This window comes from Acinonyx jubatus, chromosome A1 (genome assembly GCF_027475565.1).
Source record: "Acinonyx jubatus isolate Ajub_Pintada_27869175 chromosome A1, VMU_Ajub_asm_v1.0, whole genome shotgun sequence".
In the NCBI taxonomy this organism is placed as follows: domain Eukaryota; kingdom Metazoa; phylum Chordata; class Mammalia; order Carnivora; family Felidae; genus Acinonyx; species Acinonyx jubatus.
In genome coordinates, this window is record NC_069380.1 from 8,891,852 (window position 1) to 8,904,832 (window position 12,981).

At 44.5% G+C, this 12,981-nt stretch overlaps 1 long non-coding RNA gene across 2 annotated transcripts in view; it reads left to right on the forward strand.

Moving 5' to 3' along the window:
- The first annotated feature begins 992 nt into the window (after nucleotides 1-992).
- Nucleotides 993-12,981, forward strand: part of LOC128313534 (uncharacterized) — a 59,864-nt gene continuing 47,875 nt past the window's right edge. The window contains exons 1-3 of one of the 2 annotated variants that reach the window (XR_008294401.1): nucleotides 993-1,112; nucleotides 2,015-2,090; nucleotides 7,003-8,337. This is a non-coding gene — a long non-coding RNA (uncharacterized LOC128313534). Of the gene's footprint in view, nucleotides 1,113-2,014; nucleotides 2,091-7,002; nucleotides 8,338-12,981 lie in introns of those variants that run through there. The other variant, XR_008294394.1, reaches the window with a different exon arrangement.

Here is a 12,981-nt window from a genome sequence, read left to right on the forward strand (position 1 = left end):
AAAGGAAAAATTTCAGAGATTGGTAGTGCCGTGTTAATGTGGACGTGAAGACAATCCATCTCTTTCACTGCTAGGGAGAGTGCAGATTGTTTGGGGGGGGGCAATTTGCAGGATCTAATATAATCTTAATGCGTGTCACTTGAACGCTAACCCACATTTGCACCAAATATTCTGTGCTGCAGAATATTCACATGTGCACAAAGGTGGATATACATGAAGCTGTTTATTCAGTACTGCTTGTGACAGTCCCCAGCAGGGAACTTGAATGTCCACCAGTACTGTGTGTAGAGCGGGAGAGAGGGAAAGAGTTACAGAAAGAAAACAAAAAAGAGACTTCAATAAAGATTCAAATGGCTTTACCGTGTTTTGGGGCAATGAACTTTTTTTCTCTATTCCTTTTTTTTTTTTTTTGGTGACCCAGAATGATGACATAACGACTTGGCATCATGGGCAACTATACCACAAGAGAGACTCCTATCTTGCATCGAATATACTTCTATGTGATTTACATTTTTCAAGTGATTTGAAAACAACAAAATAGCAAGCTACAGAGCTGCGTATAGGTTCTCAATGGGGTAAAAAGAACTCCGCGGAAACAGATACACATTTGTTCGCCTACACCTGTCTGAGAAAAACACACAAGCGTTACCGGTGGCTGCCTCCTGGGAGGGTGGGGAGGTGGCGGGCGACGGAGCGGAGGGCTTTGCGCACATGGGCTGCACTTCCGGCCGACGTTTCCACGAGGTATGTTTCACTGCTGAAATTAAAAAAAAACGAAAACGAATAAATTAACAAACACACGGCCACAAAGGGAACGGCGGTCGCCCCCAAGCTCAGAAGGAAGGCCAGGAGGTCTTTCAAGACCGGGGAAGCGTGAGCAGGCAGGGGTGACCGCAAAGGCCGCAGAGAGCATGGTGACGTGATGACGTGGTGACGCAGGGGGCGCTGAGCTCCGTCTGCGAGCGCGGGCAGGGCATGCGCTCAAGGTCCTGGGGGGGTGGGAGGGGGGCAGACGTCGAGGAAGAGACGTGATCGACGAGGCAGAGCGTGACATGGTGTGTCCAGGAGACGGGAGACAAAAGTTGGCTTCCCGCTGGAAGAACGCGGAGCAGGTACTGAATAAATACCACCGGGGGGTGAATGAAGGTGTTCTCATTTTTAGGCGTGTACCCCTAAACTATGTGGGTGATTCTACTTATGTGAAAAACAGAACAGCGTTCTTCAGTTGGAAACATTCTTTAGGGGCGCCTGGGTGGCTCAGTGGGTGAAGTGTCCGCCTTGGGCTTAGGTCGTGATCTCACGGTGTGTGAGTTCGAGCCCTGCCTTGGGCTCTGTGCTGATGGCTCAGAGCCTGGAGCCTGCTTCGGATTCTGTGTCTCCCCCTCTCTCTGCCCCTCCGCCGCTCGTGCTCTTGTCTCTCTCTTCTCAAAAATAATTTTTTTAAAAAAGAAGCGTTCTTTACACGCTGCCCCTAGGCCTGCCACCTATGACTCTGCTCCTGTGTGATTCCTAGTGAATGACCCTTGGAGGCCGTTGGATCTCTTTTTCTCTAGTATTTTATAGCTCTGCCGCACGGCTGGGGGTCTAACGTTTGCCAGAGGACAGAGCGGACGGTGTGAGAGAAGAGAAATGTGTGTCTGATAAATTCAACTGTGATATTAACGTGATATTACTTTGAAGGAGACTGACGTGAGAAAATCGCCTGATCAACGTGCTATTTGTATAAAATACCCTTAAAAACCCACACAAAAATCTGTACAGTCTCTCTGGATGTGACACAGAAAAAAATCGCAAGGATGCGTGCTGAGTTAAAACCAAGTAAACTGGAAGGAATTTGTGTTTGGGGGGAGAGAGACGTCATATACCTTGGACTTAAGAACAGCCAGGCTCTTGCTGAAGGAGACACATGTGGTATCTATTGTGCTGTGTCGCTTCTTATTCCCCTTGAGTAAGATTAAATAATTATTTTCTTTGCTCTTCAAAATTCCTCTCTGGTTCTTTTTTTCTGGTGCAGCTGGCCAGCATATTCTGATCCACAGAAAGCGATACTGGGGGCCACGTCTTCCTTTCCCACTGCCTTCTCCACACAGGTGAGTGGCTTTGAAGTTCCAGGCCACGAGGTCATAAAGCTCACTAACCTAGACATATTTCTCGGAAGATGCGTATGTTATGGCAGCTTCTTAGGTGGCTGGCTTTTATACACAGCTGTGCGGTTTGGGGACCATTGTGCTCTCGCACCTGTCATCCTGTCCAACCAGAAACAGTCCTACCTTGATTCTCAAAGTGAACAATTTGCGGTTTTAAATTGGGTGGCTCCGTTGGTGGCTCAGTTGGTGGCTCAGTTGGTTAAGCGGTCGGCTCTTGATTTCAGCTCAGGTCATGATCTCACGGTTTGTGAGATCGAGCCCTGTGTGGGGCTCTGCTGTGGAGCCTGCTTGGGACTCTCTCTCTCCCTGTCTCTCTGCCCCTCCCTCCCTCTCTCTCACTCTGTCTCAAAATCAATAATAAATAAACATCTAAAAAATATAATAGGGAAAGCTAAAAAAATAAAACTGACATGAGAAGAAGTCAGTGAGATTTCATTAAATATATCTGGATGTTAGTGCACATCAAAGCACCAAATATTTGAGATGCCTCCTGTGAGAACCAGTAAATATAACCAATGATCTTCATATGATGAGATCATATTGCCAGAAATTTTGGGGTCATAAGCAGATGATCTTTCTTTTTTTTCTAATTTTTTTAAATGCTTATTTATATCTGAGACAGAGAGAGTACACAAATAGGGGGGGAAGGATCAGAGAGAGAAGGAGGCACAGAATCCGAAGCAGGCTCCAGGCTCTGAGCTGTAGGCACAGAGCCCGATGGGGGGCTCGAACCCATGAGCCATGAGATCATGACCTGAGCCTAAGGCAGACGCTTAACCGGCTGAGCCACCCAGGTGCCCCAGACGGTCTTTCCATTTATTTATTTATTTATTTATTCATTTAAAAATTTTTTTAATTGTTTTTTTCAATGTTTATTTTTGGGACAGAGAGAGACAGAGCATGAACGGGGGAGGGGCAGAGAGAGAGGGAGACACAGAATCGGAAACAGGCTCCAGGCTCTGAGCCATCAGCCCAGAGCCTGACGCGGGGCTCGAACTCCCGGACCGCGAGATCGTGACCTGGCTGAAGTCAGACGCTTAACCGACTGCGCCACTCAGGCGCCCCCATTTAAATTTTTTAATGTTTATTTCTGAGAGACAGAGAGAGACAGAGTGTGAGTGGGGGAGGGGCAGAGAGAGAGGGAGACACAGAATTCGAAGGAGGCTCCAGACTCTGAGCTGTCGGCACAGAGCCCGACGCGGGGCTCGAACTCACAAACCGCGAGATCATGACCTGAGCCGGAGTCGGACGCTTAACCGACTGAGCCCCCCAGGCACCTCAGACGGTCTTTCCTTTTAAAAGGTGAATTTTCAGGAAGAATTTCGAGTCTAGTCAATGGCATGGACCTGAGAACTCTTCTACCAAGTGGTAGTAATGATTCACTTTGAGGTTTTGACAGCCCCTCCCCCCCCGCCTCTTAAGTTTCAGTCATTTCTAATGTCCAATCCAGCTTCCAAATGCTGTCCTTCTGTGATAGACCTGACCTTGTCTCTGAGCCCAGGGCAGCAAATGAACACAACAGAATATTATTCAGCAGGGTTGCAATTATGAGAATACATAGCCCTGGCAAAGGTTCAGAGAAGAAGCGTTCTCGTGTATTGCCACTAGGTGCGTGCATTGCTACAATTTGTTTTGCACAGCAGTGAGACAATATCTGGTACACTGGATAACTCACACGTCCCTAATCTTGAAGAAGCAGGGCACCGACGGAAGCAAGCAGAAAGCAACTCGTTTCTCTGTGTGATTCTTTTTCCTCCTCCCTAGCTAAATTTGCAGGCATACCTTTTTCCGTCCCTTGCAAAAAAAAGTCTCTGGTCGCTTTTATTCACAACGTTTAAAACGTTCAGTCCTGTGTAAAAGTCAAAATTCTGGATTTTGCGTGAAGCTTCTCCCTGCGCCAGGCAGGCGTGGCAGAGGGAGAGGAGGGGCGGGCGGGCCGCTGGTCTTCTTCCTGCCCGCCTCCACCCCTGGCCCAGGCTGGAGGTAGGGAAGGGGAGGTAAGGATGAGGAGGCCAGGCAAGGCGTTGCTTGTCTGCTACTTACTGTTAAAAAGTGGGGGAGGTGAGGGAGATGCTCTTTGGGCTTGGTAGATCCTTAGAGGCGATGTTTCTCTTCCCATGGAGCACTTTCCTCGAGGTTTGGCCACTAGGAACCCCCAACTGCTACTTCTGCGATGTACGGAGTGCCACCTGCATGGGCCACTTTAAGTGTCCTCCTCTGCCTGGGCAGTGTCTTCCACATTTACTCCGTGTTCGTAGATGCCCATCGCTCCCCCAGGCGCCTCTCTGAGCAGGATTCAAACTTCCTCGAGGCTCCCCCTGTCCTGCACGTGCCGCATCTAGTCCACGGGAAACACCCACACTCTCTTGTCTCTGCTGACGGTGGAAGGGAGGCGCAGGGCAGAGGCAGCTTACTACTTTGCTGTCTCAGGCGACTGCCGTCAGCCTCTTGACTGCAGAGTCCGAAACCAGCTCATCATGACCTCATATTCCAAGGGACACATACGGAGTTCTCATGGTGGTCCCCTGAAACCCCTCACTAGCTTGAGGTGAGGGAGACACATCCTGCAGTGTTCCCCTTGGGGTGACAAGAAGCACAGTGCCACAGTTGTCCAAGAACGCTCTGCACAGAAAGTGTCTCTCAGCCCGGCTTCTTCTATCCCCACTCCTGACTTTTTTTTTTTTTTTCCCCAGAGATAGCACGAATGGAGAAGGGGCAGAATGAGAGGGAGACAGAGAATCCCAAGCTGGCTCCACACTGTCAGCACGGAGCCCGATGCTGGGCTCGAACTCACAAAACTGTGAGATCATGACCTGAGCTGACACCAAGAGTTGGATTGCTTAACCAGCTGAGCCACCCAGGTGCCCCATCACTCTTGACTCTTAAGTGAGTGTTGGCCAAAAGAATTTGACCACCACCTTTGCAATTCCTGTGCATACATTGGTAGGACCTCTGTGAAATATGAAAAGGCCCACCATCTCTTTTTCTCAGACTCTTGGGGCCTCTGGTTAAAATCGAGTCCTGTTTTACCTCTTGTCAATTTACATCCCCTTTGACTTAGCCCTTTTAGGGAATCTAGTCTATAGAAATAGAAGTACTGATGTACAAAGATATTTACAAGGGCAGCGTTTATAGTGGAAAAAAGAGAAAGAGGGAGGGAGGGAGGAAAAGGAAAGAAAACTTCACCTCCGTCTGTAAAGGAATGGGGAAATGCTTGATTGAATCCAGTATGTTTAGGGCACTTGGGTGGCTCAGTCAGTTAAGCATCCGACTCTTGATTTGGGCTCAGGTCATGATCTCATGGTCGTGCGATTGAGCCGCATGTGGAGCCTGCTTAAGATTCTCTCTCTCCCTCTCTCTCTGCCCCTCTCCCGCTCACGTGTGCGTGCACATTCTCCCCCTCTCTCTCTCTCCCACTCTTTCTCTCTCTCTCCCCCTCCCTCTCTCCCCCCCGTCAGAAAAAAAAAATCACAATATGTTTGTTTGATGGAATATTATATATCCATTAAAAATAATGAGTTATACTCTCTCAGTTATCTGAAGGGATATATATTCTCTATTATTTGTGGGGAATAAAGGAGGTTTCAGAGTGATGTATATAGTATGTTTCGTTTTTGAAGAAACACTAGTCATTTGTATATGTCTGTGTGAGTGTAGAGGAGGGTGGAGAAGGGCAAATAAAGTATTAAGAATGGGCACCTTAGTGGGTGATGATGACAGCAAGAAGGGGGGAGCGTCATCATTTTGAAAATATGTTGTTAAATTGTTTTGCATGTTATGCAAGCATATATAATCTGGCCATTAAAGAGTGATGTTATAAAGAAAAATTAGAGGAAGAGAACTGGAATATGAAGCACAAACTATAAGAAGAAGGCACCCAGAAAACGTTATGGGTTCTAAAAAATCTTCCAGGAAGAGATAATTCCCATGTTATAAAAGCGATAGCAGAGCATAGGAAAAATGGAAATTTTTTCCGATTTAATTTTTGGACACTAGATTTACCAAAATAACAAAACTGAAAAAGAAAATTAGGCTGATTATTCGTGCAAAAATCTGAAACATTTGCAAATTGAATCGGTATATTGGAAGGATAAGGCAAGGTGATCGAGCTGAATTATCCTGGTAACAGAAGGTAGCTTAACAGGAGAAAATCTGTTAATATAATTCACAACCTTAACAGATGAACGGAAGAAACTATAGGTACTGAAAAATAATTTGATAAAATGCAGCAGTAATACCTATTAGAAAAAAAAAAAAAAGCTTGTTAGTAAATTAGGAATGTAAGGATCTTGCCAGCAGGTGATCCCATCGTGCTGCTCTATTCCTTGTGCCCTGAAGTCCAGTATTCACCCACCTGTGTAGACAGGACAAGCACTTCCTCTCCTTGGCTGCATCCTCTGCTTCCATGCTGAGACTGACTAGCAGGAACCTCAGCAAGAAGACTGAGGGGAGGAGAGGAGTGAGTTCAAGGTATCTGTTCCTCAGTCTCCATCCCCCCCAGGTCACTGGAACTGTCACTGTGCCTCTCAGGGCAGTGGACTCCCCAGGACTCTTTGGGTTCCGATAATTACTCCCTCCACTGTTTTTTGACTGACTTTGAGTTGCTGAACGTGCCTGTCTCCTAAGCCCTGGGTAGGTACATTTCTCTTTGTGGTACTCTGGCACCCAAATCTTTGTAAATACAGATACTCTTCATTCGTGGTTCTATAAAGTCACCAAGAACACTGAATTAGGGAATACTGAACCGTTGGTCCTAGGGGAAGGACAGGGTTAGTTTCCAGGAAGACTTTGCTCACAACATTTTTGTCGACTGGTCAACACAGAACCGTGTTTTACCTGTGTTTTCTGTTTAAAGGCACCTTATTGAATACATGCCATTGATGCGCGAACGTTGAACTCAGGGCCAGCAGCACTGTAACGTGTGCCTGAATGAAGCTTATCTCACGCACAGATTTTCTCTATAAGGCACGTTGCAGCTATTGTGGGTTTCAGAACACCAGACAGCACTTCAGCACTATGCTTGGGGGCCATTTTAAACAGCAAAATTGTCGACAAAAGTACAAAAATACAAAAAAGGTGTCGCCGTCACTCATCATCAGGGAAATACGTATCAAAACCCCACTGAGATGCCACCTCACACTGGTCAGAGTGGCTAAAATGAAGAACTCAGGAAACAACAGATGTTGGCGAGGATGTGGAGGAACGGGAACCCTCCTGCACTGTTGGTGGGAATGCAAACTGGTGCAGCCACTCTGGAAAACAGTGTGGAGGTTCCCCCAAAACTTAAAAATAGATCTACCCTATGACCCAGCAATAGCACTGCTAGGCATTTACCCAAGGGATACCCAAGAGTGCTGATGCAGAGGGGCACGTGTACCCCAATATTTATAGCAGCACTTTCAACAATAGCCAAATTATGGAAAGAGCCAAAATGTCCATCAACTGATGAATGGATAAAAAAGATGTGGTTTATATATACAATGGAATACTACCTGGAGAAAGAATGAAATCCTGCCATTTGCAGCGACGTGGATGGAACTGGAGAGTATTATGCTAAGTGAAATAAGTCAGTCAGAGAAGGACAGATATCATATCATACAAGTTTTCACTCATATGTGGATCTTGAGAAACTTAACAGAAGACCATGGGGGAAGGGAAGGAAAGAAATTATTTACAGAGAGGGAGGTGAACCATAAGAGACTCTCAAATACAGAGAACGAACTGAGGGTTGACGAGAGGTGGGAGAGAGGGGGGAAATGGGCAATGGGCATTGAGGGGGGCACTTGTTGGGATGAGCACTGGGTGTTGCATGTAAGCGATGAATCACAGGAATCTACCCCCAAAATCAAGAGCACACTTTACCCACTGTACGTTAGCCAATTTGACAATAAATTATATTTAAAAAAAAAATGTCATTTGTTTGCAGTATGAGAGCTGAAACAAGAATGCAGTGTGGCCTTGCCAGCTTCCGCTGGAAGGGTGCACGTCAGTTATAAATTTTTTGCCACTCTACACGTGTGTAGACGTGCAAAAGCACCATAAGTATTGATTTTCGGGTTACAAATACATTTTAACAAGCAGGCGAATTTGCAGATATGACTCATGAACAATGAGGATTGACTCTAGTCCCTTTATAAACAAATCCTTGTCAGATTATGATATTTCAAAATGCCATGGGTTTCTTACTGGAAGTCTGATTTTAGAGATGTATATGCCAGAGATCTCCTGCAAATGCCACATCAAATGATGAAAAATTAGAAGTATTCCTATTAAAAGAACAAGGAAAGGCTGCTATGGCATTCATTGTGCTAGAAATCTTCAGCCAGTGTGATAAGAAAACGAAATAAGATATACTATTGGGCAGGAAAGACAAAAAATGTCTTTGACATAGGATGACATGATTATCCACCCATAAAATCCAAGCGATTACACTGAAACCTGTTTGACCAATAGAAGTGTATCAGTGTGGCCGGGTGTAAAATCGACATATCAAAAGTAATAGCTTCCCTGTATGCTAACGCAAAGCAATTAGAAAATGTAATTGAAAAAAAAAACCAAAAAACAATTCCATTCACGACAGCAACAAAGCCTCTACAATTCCTAGGAATAAACCCAACAAGCAAAATGTAACACTTGTGAGAATAGAAAATAAAACGTTTTAAAGAACAAAGAAGAGCATCAGGTTCCTAGCTTGCATGACTCCATATATTTTAAATGTCACTTGTCCCCAAAGTAATCTGTACATTCATTGCAATACGAGCCAAAGCCCCTACTTCCACAGCCCAAATCTTCCAACCCATGTCAAATGTTTTCAAAAATTCATTAGGAGCAGAGTATGCACCAGACCAGCAAAAGGAGACTAATGAGGGCATCAAAGTACATTATAGTTCTAGTCACTCTTAGAATATGACATAAAGGGAATAATAGATCCCTTAAATACAGAGTTCAGAAAATGGAGTCCAGAAACAGGCCTATGTACATACAGGCGTTGTGTAAATGACAAAGGTGATCCTTTGAACCACTGAGTAAAAAATTCAGTGAATGATTTTAGAAAATAAATGGTGCCAAAGGAATTTACCACATATATAACAAAAGACAAGGCATAAATATACAGACTGTCTAAGTAATCCCTACACACCAGGGAGAGAAAGCACCAAAGAAAAGTGGGCAGTGGGCAAAGAATGTGAAAAGGCAATTGAGAGAAAAACATCCAAATGGCCAACCACTCAATGACAAGATCCTCAATTTCAACAGCAATCAGGGAAATGAAAATCAAACAGGAATGAGCTATCATTTCCAACCATCAGTCTGGAAAAAATTGAAGAGACTGATAATAGCAAGTGTTAATGAGGAAGTGGGCAAATGGTTATTTTCCTGCTTCGCGGATGGTTCAGCTCTCTTGGAGAGCAACATGGCAGTAGGAGATAAAATGTTAATATGCACACCGTATGATCCCAGAATGCATCTCTAGCTATCTAATATAAAGAAATACTCTCACGTAAGCTCAAAGAGATATTGATTGTTCTAGTACAAAAATCGGAAACGTCTATTAGAAGTAGCATCATTAAATCATCTGTTACACTCTTAATACTGTGGGTCAGTGTGGCCGTTTAAAAAAAAAAAAAAACGGGATGAATATACACCAGCATTAAAATATCTCTGGTGTAGACTGTCAAATGAAAAAAGCGTGTTGATGGAAAATAGGTGCCATCCTATGTAGTATGTGTTGAATCAAAAATCCACACAAATTCTTTCTATTTTTATCTATGTATTATGTAAACCTATAGAAAAATAATTGTAAGCATACACATCACATTAATAAGCAGATGTCACCTCTGTAGAAGTAAATGAGATTGGAACGTGGTCATCCAGGAGACTTTTGCTTTATTTTCAATGTATTCTTAATTTTTAAAGTTTAGTCGTGGTTAAAAAAAAAATAAAATTAATCGTCTTCACCATTTTCAAGTATACAGTTCAGGAGCGCTGAATATACTCCCATTGTTGTGCAACAGATCTCCAGAAGTTTTTCATCTTGCAAAGTAGAAACTCTGTCCCCATTAAACACCCAGCTCCCCACTTCGCCTCCTCCCAGCTCCTGCCCATCACCATTCTACTTTCTGTTACTATGAATTTGACTACTTTAGATACTCTGTTTCAGAGAAATCACTGAGTGTTTGTCTTTTTGTGATTGGTTTATATCACTTAGCATGTCTTCAGGGTTCATCCATGTTATAGCATGTGTCAGAATTTCCTTCCTTTTTAAGGCTGAATAATATTCGTGTGTGTGTGTGTGTGTGTGTGTGTGTGTGTGTGTGTGTGTATAAAACCACATTTCATTTATTCCTTTATTCATAGTTGGATGCTTGGGTTGCTTCTGTCTTTTGGCCATGGTGAATAGTGCTGCTATGAACATGGGTGTGTGAATATCTCTTTGAGACCCTGTTCTCCTTTCCGTTGAATATATTCCAGAAGTGGGATTGATGGACCATTTGGTAGATGTTTTCAATTTTTTGAGGAACCACCTTATGGTTCTTGTTATATTTTTATCACCTAAATATCTCACAACAAGAATATATTTCTGTGTATTTTATGTAATTAAAGGTAAAGCAAAAAATTAGTTTAGGCAAGCTTAGTTCAAAGGACTTCAAGCACCAGGTGCCTGGGTGCCCGGGGTGCCTGGGTGGCTGTCTGTTAAGCGTCCGACTTCGCTCAGGTCATGATCTCACAGATCTTGAATTTGAGCCCTGCATCAGGCTCCGTTGCTGACAGCTCAGAGCTGAGGCCTGGTTCGGATTCTGTGTCTCCCTCTGTCTCTACCCCTCCCTGCTTGTGCTTTGTGTCTCACTCGCTCAAAAATAAACATTAAATGGGGCACCTGGGTGGCTCAGTTGGTTAAGCGGCTGACTTCGGGTCAGGTCATGATCTCGCGGTCCGTGAGTTCGAGCCCCGCATCGGGCTCTGTGCTGACAGCTCAGAGCCTGGAGCCTGTTTCAGATTCTGTGTCTCCCTCTCTCTGACCCTCCCCCGTTCACGCTCTGTCTCTCTCTGTCTCAAAAATAAATAAACGTTAAAAAAAAAATAAAAATAAACATTAAAGAAAAAAAGGACATCATGCACCAAGTAAATAGTGGTTTTGATGACAGCTAGGCATGGGCGGACTTGGCAGTCCCCAGCCTACCAAAAGGCCTGTGAATGAAAGATGTTGAAAACTATGAATCTAGCATTTAATTAGCATTACGGATTGTTTTATTGTTCATAAATATCCACTAGCTTGCCTTGGGGAGGCTTATGCCTGGCTTGGTCTGGCCAATGAAACATGAGCAAAAGTGCAGAGAGCCGATGCATGGTATTCCATGTCCTGTTTGCCCTCTGCTGTGATAACTAGCAATGTCCCAAGAAGAGGTTGCAATGGCAGTTGGGATCCCAAAGGGAGGACGTATGCAGGAGAGCGACAGCCAACCTTTGATGCACATGAAGCATGAGTGACAGATAAATCTTGGGGGTTGAAAATGATTAGATTTATTCTTGAGGCCACAGGACAGTGTGGCCTGTCTGTCTCATGCAAGATGTTTATGTAAACCCCTTCATCTCCGTGAGCGCTGTGGACTCCGAGTGGGAGTCTGTAAACTTGAGGCCTTTTCTCCGGCAGCCTTTGGTCCTCTTCTGAAGATACGCGGGCACTGCTGCAGTGCCATGGAAAATGCCAACACCAAGTACCCACGTTGTATTTCAGGGAAGCAGCCATGCAGCCCAGGATGCGGGACCTCACAGATCATGCAGAGCCCTGTTAGCCCGCAAGAGATGGAAGGTATAGCCCTGATCACTGCCTGGAGCCCAGATATAATTAGGACTAGGTTTAGATGCAGTGTGACTAAACCAAAAGAGGATGCACCCACTCCGTTCCATCGAAAACCCTATTATGTTGAAGTAGAGGAGTTACACGTCCGTCTCATGAGTTATCTTGCCAAGTGCAGCTTTGAGAGACTTTACTAAAGCGTGAGCCATGAATCTGTTGGTCATGGGGATCCATCAACCCATTGCCTTTGGAGCGATGGCAAATGTAGGATATTGTAACTGCGTCCTGAGTACCGTGTCTCAACTGGGAAAGGACAGTCCGCTTCCTTCTGATGGGATCACACTTCCCTGCTTTGCTGGCAGGGTTGTGGCTCGCTGGCACTAGTCCAACTCAAGTTGAAGGTGACACCGGGTCCTGAGCTTAACTTCGTTCTGTGGAGATAGCTAAAAAATGTCCTTTAGATCAGTTAGTTGCCTCAGTGTCTTTTTTAACAAAAAAAGTTCTGACAGATGGTTATGTAAGACAAGTATTTTAGACAAGCCATGGCAGAAGAAAACTGAATCATTACAAGAATTAATCATTACTGGCCAAAAAAGAGCCTGATGTTAACTCCATGAAAGCAGCTATTAAATCAAGGGCATTGGATTCTTCCAGCTAATTTTCTCATTCTCTGGCCTATCCCCAGTTGGCTTGAAATGCTAACACAATCACTGAGAAATTGATGGCAAATCCAAACATAGTACAAATCCACAGAATGTCAGGGTTTCTGACATTCTTTGAAACAGTCTTTTTCAGCACGTGTCAATCCTCAAACCTCAGTAAAAGTATCCTAAGAATTTTACTGTCTCTGAGAAGACACATGATGTCAAAGATGAGGCCTACTCAAACGAATGTTTTCTCTTGACCTTCCTGTATGCAATGTTGCAAGTTTCCCAAGGTGCGGCATTAATTAGCTTTTTCTTAATTAGTATCCTTCAGTCTTACAAGTCAAGAGCATGCGGGCTGAAGCATGGTACACTGGGGGCTAGGAATTCAGAA